We start from the raw sequence: 7,705 nt of genomic DNA, 5'->3' as shown, positions 1-7,705 counted from the left end.
AAGAGACACTGATGTATAGAACAGTCTTTTTGACTCTGTGGGAGAGGGAGAGGGTGGGAAGATTTGGGAGAATGGCATTGAAACATGTATACTATCATGTATGAAATGAGTCGCCAGTCCAGGTGCGATGCACGATACTGGATGCTTGGGGCTGGTGCACTGGGACGACCCAGAGGGATGGTACGGGGAGGGAGGAGGGTTCAGGATGGGGAACACATGTATACCTGTGGCGGATTCATTTTGATATATGGCAAAACCAATACAATATTGTAAAGTTTAAAAATTAAATTAAATTAAATTTTTTAAAAAAAGCACTGCAATGAGAAGCCGCAACCAGAGAGCAGTCCCTGGCTCGCCGCAACTAGAGAAAAGCCCACGCAGCAGTGAAGACCCAGCACGGCCAAAATAAATAAATAAAAATGCCCCTCCCTTAAAAAAAAACCCTTCAATACACAAATGGCAATCATAACAGCATCCCCATGGCAGCCAGGAGCATGGCGAGGGGAGGGGAGGTTTTTACTCTCTCCTGCTCCCCTTGCCCACGCTCTGTGACCTGTGCGAGCATGAGGTCTTAGCGGAGGGCAGATCAAAGCCAGAAGAAGCATGGGAATTCCCTGGCGGTCCAATGGTTAGGACTCGGCACTTCCACTGCCATGGCCCAGGTTCAATCCCTGGTCGGGGAACTAAGATCCCTCAAGTGCTGGGGCATAGCCAAAAAAAAAAAGGGGGGGGGGTCAGCCAGAAGTAGGAGGGGTGGTTCCTGAAACTGATGTTGAGACAGACCAAGCACAGCAGGTCCCTCCAAAATGCCATGTCCCCACGTGGCAGCCTCCAGGGAAAGCCAGATCCAGTTAGGAGGTAGCGGAAGGTGGCTGTGATGGACAGGAGACTCAACCACCATTCCTCAGCATCCCGCTGGCCACATCTTTGGGGAACAGCGCTTTCCGAGGGCCTTCTGAGATTAGTTCCCTCTGTCAACCACAGACATGTGAGCTATCTGCCCGAGGAAAGCCGCTTAGGTCTTGGAACAGAGCTCTTATAAGAAGACAGGTCACACACAGGACTTCCCTGGTGGTCCAGCAATTAAAACTCCACACTCCCAGTGCAGGGGGCACAGGTTCGATCCCTGGTCAGGAAACTAGATCCTGTATGCTGCAACTAAGACCTGGAGCGACCAAATAAATAATTTAAACTTCTTTTTTTAAAAGAGTCAAGCTTACCAAAAAAAAAAAAAAAAAAGACTCACAAGATGGTCACACACACATGTTCCTGCTACATGACCAGCCGTGGTAACTAAAATGCAGGGCTCCAGAGCAGACATCAGGTGCACATTCTAAGTTTTAATGTTTACATGAAACATTCTGATATCTGATAATCTGCTCCATTGTACCCCTAATGCCCTAAGCCTACACAGTAACATCATTAATCAGGAGGATCCCTTAGACTGCAAGATCAAACCAGTCAATCCTAAAGGAAATCAATCCTGAATATTCATTGCAACGACTAACGCTGAAGCTGAAGCTCCAATACTTTGGCCACCTGATGCGAAGAGCCGGCTCACTGGAAAAGACCCTGATGCTCGGAGGGACTGGTGGCAGGAGGAGAAGGGGACAACAGAGGGTGAGATGGTTGGATGGCATCTCCGACTCAATGGACATGTGTTTGAGAAAGCTCCGGGAGTTGGTGATGGACAGGGAGGCCTGGAGTGCTGCGGTCCATGGGGTCACAAAGACTTGGACACGACTGAGCGACTGAACAACAATAACAACAACAATGAACATTCCTTGAGCTTAGTCTCAGAGCTGGTCCGGGTTAGGACCAGGGCTCCAGGTGCCACTGGAGAACAGCAAAGACAGTGAAGCAGGCGGACTGCATGAACTCTCCGCCTGCAGCAGACACGCAGACTGTGGGAAAGCCCTGGGCTCTGCACTGCTCCGTCTGCCTCTGCAGACGCCGCTCCACCCCTGAAGGACAGAGAATCATCCGAGGGAGCCCAGCCCCAAGCCAACACTGCGAAGGGACGACTGTGTAAAGAGTAGACAAGAACAGGCGTAGGAGGACGGTGCTGAGGCCATTCGATGGGGGGAAGGCAGTCTTTTCAATGATGGTGCTGGGAAAATTTAATATCCACAGGTGAAAGAAAGTAGCAGGACCCTTACCTTACACTAGACACAAAAGTTAACCCCAAAATAGATCAAAGTTCTAAGTATGAGAGTCCACACTACAAAACTCTAAAAGCTTCATGACACTGGATTTGGCAACAACTTCATGGATATGACACCGAAAGCACAGGCAACGGAAGACAAAAACAGGTAAGTGGGACTTCATCAAAACGAAAAGTTTTGTACATCAAAGGACACCATCAACAGAGTAAGAGGACCCTCCCTGGTGGTACGTGGCTAAGCCTCCATGCTCCCAGTGCAAGGGTCCCCAGTTTGAGCCCTAGTCAGGAAACTAGACCCCACACGCTGCAACTAAAAATCCTACATGCCACAGTGAGGATGGACGATCACACAGGCTGCAACCAACCCAGGGCAGCCAAATAAAGAAATAAATACAGACAACAACAATGCAAAAGTAAGAAGGCAGTCCACAAAAAGGGAGAAAATATTTGCAAATTACATATCTGATAAGAGATTAATACAAAGAACTCCTGCAATTCAGTGACAAATGATCCAGCTGAAAAATAGGCAAAGGTACTGAAATACACATTTCTCTGAAGAAGGTACACAAATGAGTAAGCACACGAAAGGTTGATCAACGTCCAGTGATGAAGGAAATAAAAATCAAAAGCACAGTGAGAGACCACTTCAGTCTATTAGGATGGTTATTATCAAACGAACAGCAACAACAACAAAACAAAACAGAAAATACCAAGTGTTGACGAGAACGTAGAGAAATTGAAACACTGGTGCATTGCTGGTAAAAATGGGAAATGGTGTAGTCACTATGCAAAACAGTATTCCTCAGAAAAAGTAAACATAGAATTACTATGAAAGTGAAAGTGAAGTCGCTCAGTCGACCCCATGGACTGTAGCACCCAGGTCTCTGGCATTGCGGGCAGATGCTTTACCATCTGAGCCACCAGGGAATGACTCAGCAATTTCACTTCTGGGTATACAAACAAAAGGACTGAAAGCAGGGAATCAAACAGATATTTATACAATCCACATTCACAGCAGTATTCTTCAGAATAGCTAAAAGGTAGAAACAATCCAAAGTCCATCAATAAATGAATGAACAACATGTGGTCTATTAGGAATTCTCTGGCAGTCCAGTGGTTAGGACTCTCACTGCCAAGGGCCCAGGTTCAATCCCTGGTTGGGGAGCTAAGATCCTGCAAACTGCTCAGTGTGGGGGGAAAAAAACGTCTATCCAAACAAAGGAATATTAAGTTCAGTTCAGTTCAGTCACTCAGTCGTGTCCGACTCTTTGCGACCCCATGAATTGCAGCACGCCAGGCCTCCCTGTCCATCACCAACTCCCAGAGTTCATTCAGACTCACATCCATCAAGTTGGTGATGCCATCCAGCCATCTCCTCCTCTGTCGTCCTCTTCTCCTCCTGCCCCCAATCCCTCCCAGCATCAGAGTCCTTTCCAATGAGTCAACTCTTCACATGAGGTGGCCAAAGTACTGGAGTTTCAGCTTTAGCATCATTCCTTCCAAACAAATCCCAGGGCTGATCTCCTTCAGAATGGACTGGTTGGATCTCCTTGCAGTCCAAGGAACTCTCAAGAGTCTTCTCCAACACCACAGTTCAAAAGCATCAATTCTTCAGTGCTCAGCCTTCTTCACAGTCCAACTCTCACATCCATACATGACCACAGGAAAAACCATAGCCTTGACTAGACGGACCTTTGTTGGCAAAGTAATATCTCTGCTTTTGAATATGCTATCTAGGTTGGTCATAACTTTTCTTCCAAGGAGTAAGCGTCTTTTAATTTCATGGCTGCAATCACCATCTGCAGTGATTTTGGAGCCCCCAAAAATAAAGTCTGACACTGTTTCCACATCTATTTCCCATGCAGTGATGGGACCAGCTGCCATAATCTTCGTTTTCTGAATGTTGAGCTTTAAGCCAACTTTTTCACTCTCCTCTTTCACTTTCATCAAGAAGCTTTTTAGTTCCTCTTCACTTTCTGCCATAAGGGTGGTGTCATCTGCATAACTGAGGTTATTGATATTTCTCCCGGCAATCTTGATTCCAGCTTGTGCTGGAATATTATTTAACCCTAAAAAAGAAGGCAATTCTGATACTCACTACAACACGAGTGAATCTTGAGGACATTATGCTAAGTGGAACAAGCCAGTCACAAAAGGCTAAGTACTGTATGATCATATTACATTAGGTTCCCAAAGGAGTCAAATCCATAGAGACAGAGAGTAGAAAGGTGGTTGTTAGGGGCTAAGAAAGGTAGGGAATGGGGAGGGATTGTTAAATGTACAAAGTTTCAGTTCGAGGAGAGAAGGTTCTGGAGATGGGCAGTGGTGATGGTTGCCCAAAAATGTGAATATGAAACTGCACAGCTCAGGTAGGACTCGAACTATGGCCAAAACCCACACTGGGACTTGAACCCAAGGGCTGGGATTCAAATCCACTGTCTTTAAATAAGATCACAAACCTGATCTCGGGACTTAACAAAGTTCAGGTTCTTTATGTCTCAGTGTAGAAGGAAACCAGTGAGGCAAAGTGATAAGAAGTGATGAAAGGTACGCAGTTCAGTATTTGCAAATGAAACAACTGACAAAGGATGAATCTCCAGAACACAGAAGCGGTTCATGCAGCTCAAGATCAAAGAAACAAACAACCCAGAACTTCCCTGGTGGTAACTGTGGTTAAGAATCTGCCTTGCAATGCAGGGGATATGGGTCTGATCCCTGATCAGGAAACTAAGATCCCACATGCAGCAGAGGAACTAAGCCCACCTGCCACAGCCAGAATGTTTGTGCACCTCAATGAAAGAGCCTACATGCTGCAACCAAGACCCCACACAGCCAAATAAATATTCTTTTAAAAATTTAAAAATGGGCGGGAGAATTAAATAGACATTTCTCCAAAGAAGACATACAGATGGCCATCAAACACATGAAAAGATGCTCAACATCACTAATTGTTAGAGAAATGCAAATCAAAACCACAAGGAGGTACCCCCTCACACTGGTCAGAAAGGCCATTATCAAAAAATTAGCAAACAATAAATTCTGGAGAGGGTGTGAGAAAAGGGAATCCTCTTACACTATTGGTGGGAATGTAAATTGATGTAGCCGTTATGGAGAACAGTACAGAGGTTCCTTAAAAAAAAAAACTAAAAATAGAACTACCATATGACCCAGCAATTCTACTACTGAGCATATACCCTGAGAAAAGTGTAATTTGAAAATATCCATGCACCCCAGTGTTCATGGCAGGCTTCCTTTTGTGGCTCAGTGGTAAAGAATCTACCTGCCAATGCAGGAGGCTTGGGTTCAATCCCTGGGTCAGGAAGGTCCCTTGGAGAAGGAAATGGCAACCCACTCCAGTATTCTTGCCTGGGAAATCCCATGGGCAGTCTGGTGGGCTACAGTCCACAGGGTCGTAAAAGAATCAGACATGACTTTGTGACTAAACAACAAATGTTTGTTGCAGTGCTATTTACAACAGCCAAGACATGGAAGCAACTTAAATGTCCATCAACAGAGAAATGGATAAGGAAGATGTAATACAGATATACAATGGAATATTATGCAAACATTAAAACGGAATGAAATTGGGTCACTTGTTGAGTCTGTCATATAGAGTGAAGTCAGGAAGAGAAAAACATCATATATTAACCCATATATATAGAATCTAGAAAGATGGTACCGATGAACCATCAGCTTGGCAGGGATACATGTGCAGACGTATGGACCCAGAGACTCGTGGACACAGAGGGGGAAGTGGATAGTGGGGCAGATTGAGAGAGTAGCCTTGACATATACACAGGACCATGTGTAAGACAGCCAGCCAGTGGGAAGCTGCCGCATAGCACAGGGAGCTCAGCTCAGTGCCCCGTGATGACTTAGAGGGGTGGGGTGGGAGGCGGGGTGGGCAGGAAGTATGTAGACATACAGCGGATTCACTTTGTTGTACAGCAGAAACTAACACAACATAGTTATACTTTAATTTAAAACAGAGAGAGACACACATTTCATAGACAGAATTCAAAAGGCAGGAGTGTCCCTGGGAGAAACAAACTTTGCAGACAGGGTGTGGGCCGTCTCAGAAGGCAAGAGGCCCTGAAAGAGAGGGTGGTAGTTTTTATGGGCTGGCTAATTTCATAGGCTAATCAATATGTGAACCGTGAACTTCCAGATGTTCAAGCTGGTTTTCGAAAAGGCAGAGGAACCAGAGATCAAATTGCCAACATCCGCTGGATCATGGAAAAAGCAAGAGAGTTCCAGAAAAACATCTATTTCTGCTTTATTGACTATGCCAAAGCCTTTCACTGTGTGGATCACAATAAACTGTGGAAAATTCTGAAAGACATGGGAATACCAGACCACCTGACCTGCCTCTTGAGAAATTTGTATGCAGGTCAGGAAGCAACAGTTAGAACTGGACATGGAACAACAGACTGGTTCCAAATAGGAAAAGGAGTACGTCAAGGCTGTATATTGTCACCCTGCTTATTTAACTTCTATGCAGAGCACATCATGAGAAACGCTGGGCTGGAATCAAGATTGCTGGGAGAAATATCAATCACCTCAGATATGCAGATGACACCACCCTTATGGCAGAAAGTGAAGAGGAACTAAAAAGCTTCTTGATGAAAGTGAAAGAGGAGAGTGAAAAAGTTGGCTTAAAGCTCAACATTCAGAAAACGAAGATTATGGCAGCCGGTCCCATCACTGCATGGGAAATAGATGTGGAAACAGTATCAGACTTTATTTTTTGGGGCTCCAAAATTACTGCAGATGGTGATTGCAGCCATGAAATTAAAAGACGCTTACTCCTTGGAAGAAAAGTTATGACCAACCTAGATAGCATATTCAAAAGCAGAGACATTACTTTGCCAACAAAGGTCCGTCTAGTCAAGGCTATGGTTTTTCCTGTGGTCATGTATGGATGTGAGAGTTGGACTGTGAAGAAGGCTGAGCACTGAAGAATTGATGCTTTTGAACTGTGGTGTTGGAGAAGACTCTTGCGAGTTCCTTGGACTGCAACCAGTCCATTCTGAAGGAGATCAGCCCTGGGATTTGTTTGGAAGGAATGATGCTAAAGCTGAAACTCCAGTACTTTGGCCACCTCATGTGAAGAGTTGACTCATTGGAAAGGACTCTGATGCTGGGAGGGATTGGGGGCAGGAGGAGAAGGGGACGACTGCTGGGGTCCAGCCCCAGCTGATCCAGGGTATTCGAAGCGGGGACGGCGTTGGCGAGGATCAGGATACAATAGCTTCAGTTAGATATTAATTAGAGATGTAAAGAGTAATAGAATGAGGATAGCTCAGTAGGAAAATTCAGTGGAGAAAAGAGGCTGAGTAGCTTGGTTTACGCGGGAGACCAATAAAACTTCAAGACAAGAAGCTTGCACCACTTACATAGGCCGCAGGCATCCTTCCGTTCTCCTGAAGGAGAGGAGACACTGAGGCCTCCCCGGTCGGATCTTAGAAGCCCAGGCATAATTAGTAAGCATGGTGGGTTCCGTGCTCCAGATGGAGACTCAGCCAGAGTGAGAGACAGAGC

At 45.5% G+C, this 7,705-nt stretch overlaps 1 non-coding gene across 1 annotated transcript; it reads left to right on the top strand.

Annotated features, from left to right (window-relative positions):
• The first annotated feature begins 611 nt into the window (after positions 1-611).
• Positions 612-683, top strand: TRNAG-UCC (transfer RNA glycine (anticodon UCC)). Its single transcript has one exon. It is a non-coding gene; the product is annotated as a tRNA-Gly (tRNA).
• Positions 684-7,705: the final 7,022 nt, after the last annotated feature.

Source organism: Bos javanicus, chromosome 17 (assembly GCF_032452875.1).
Source record: "Bos javanicus breed banteng chromosome 17, ARS-OSU_banteng_1.0, whole genome shotgun sequence".
Classification (NCBI taxonomy): domain Eukaryota; kingdom Metazoa; phylum Chordata; class Mammalia; order Artiodactyla; family Bovidae; genus Bos; species Bos javanicus.
This window is presented reverse-complemented; position numbering and strand designations above follow the sequence as displayed.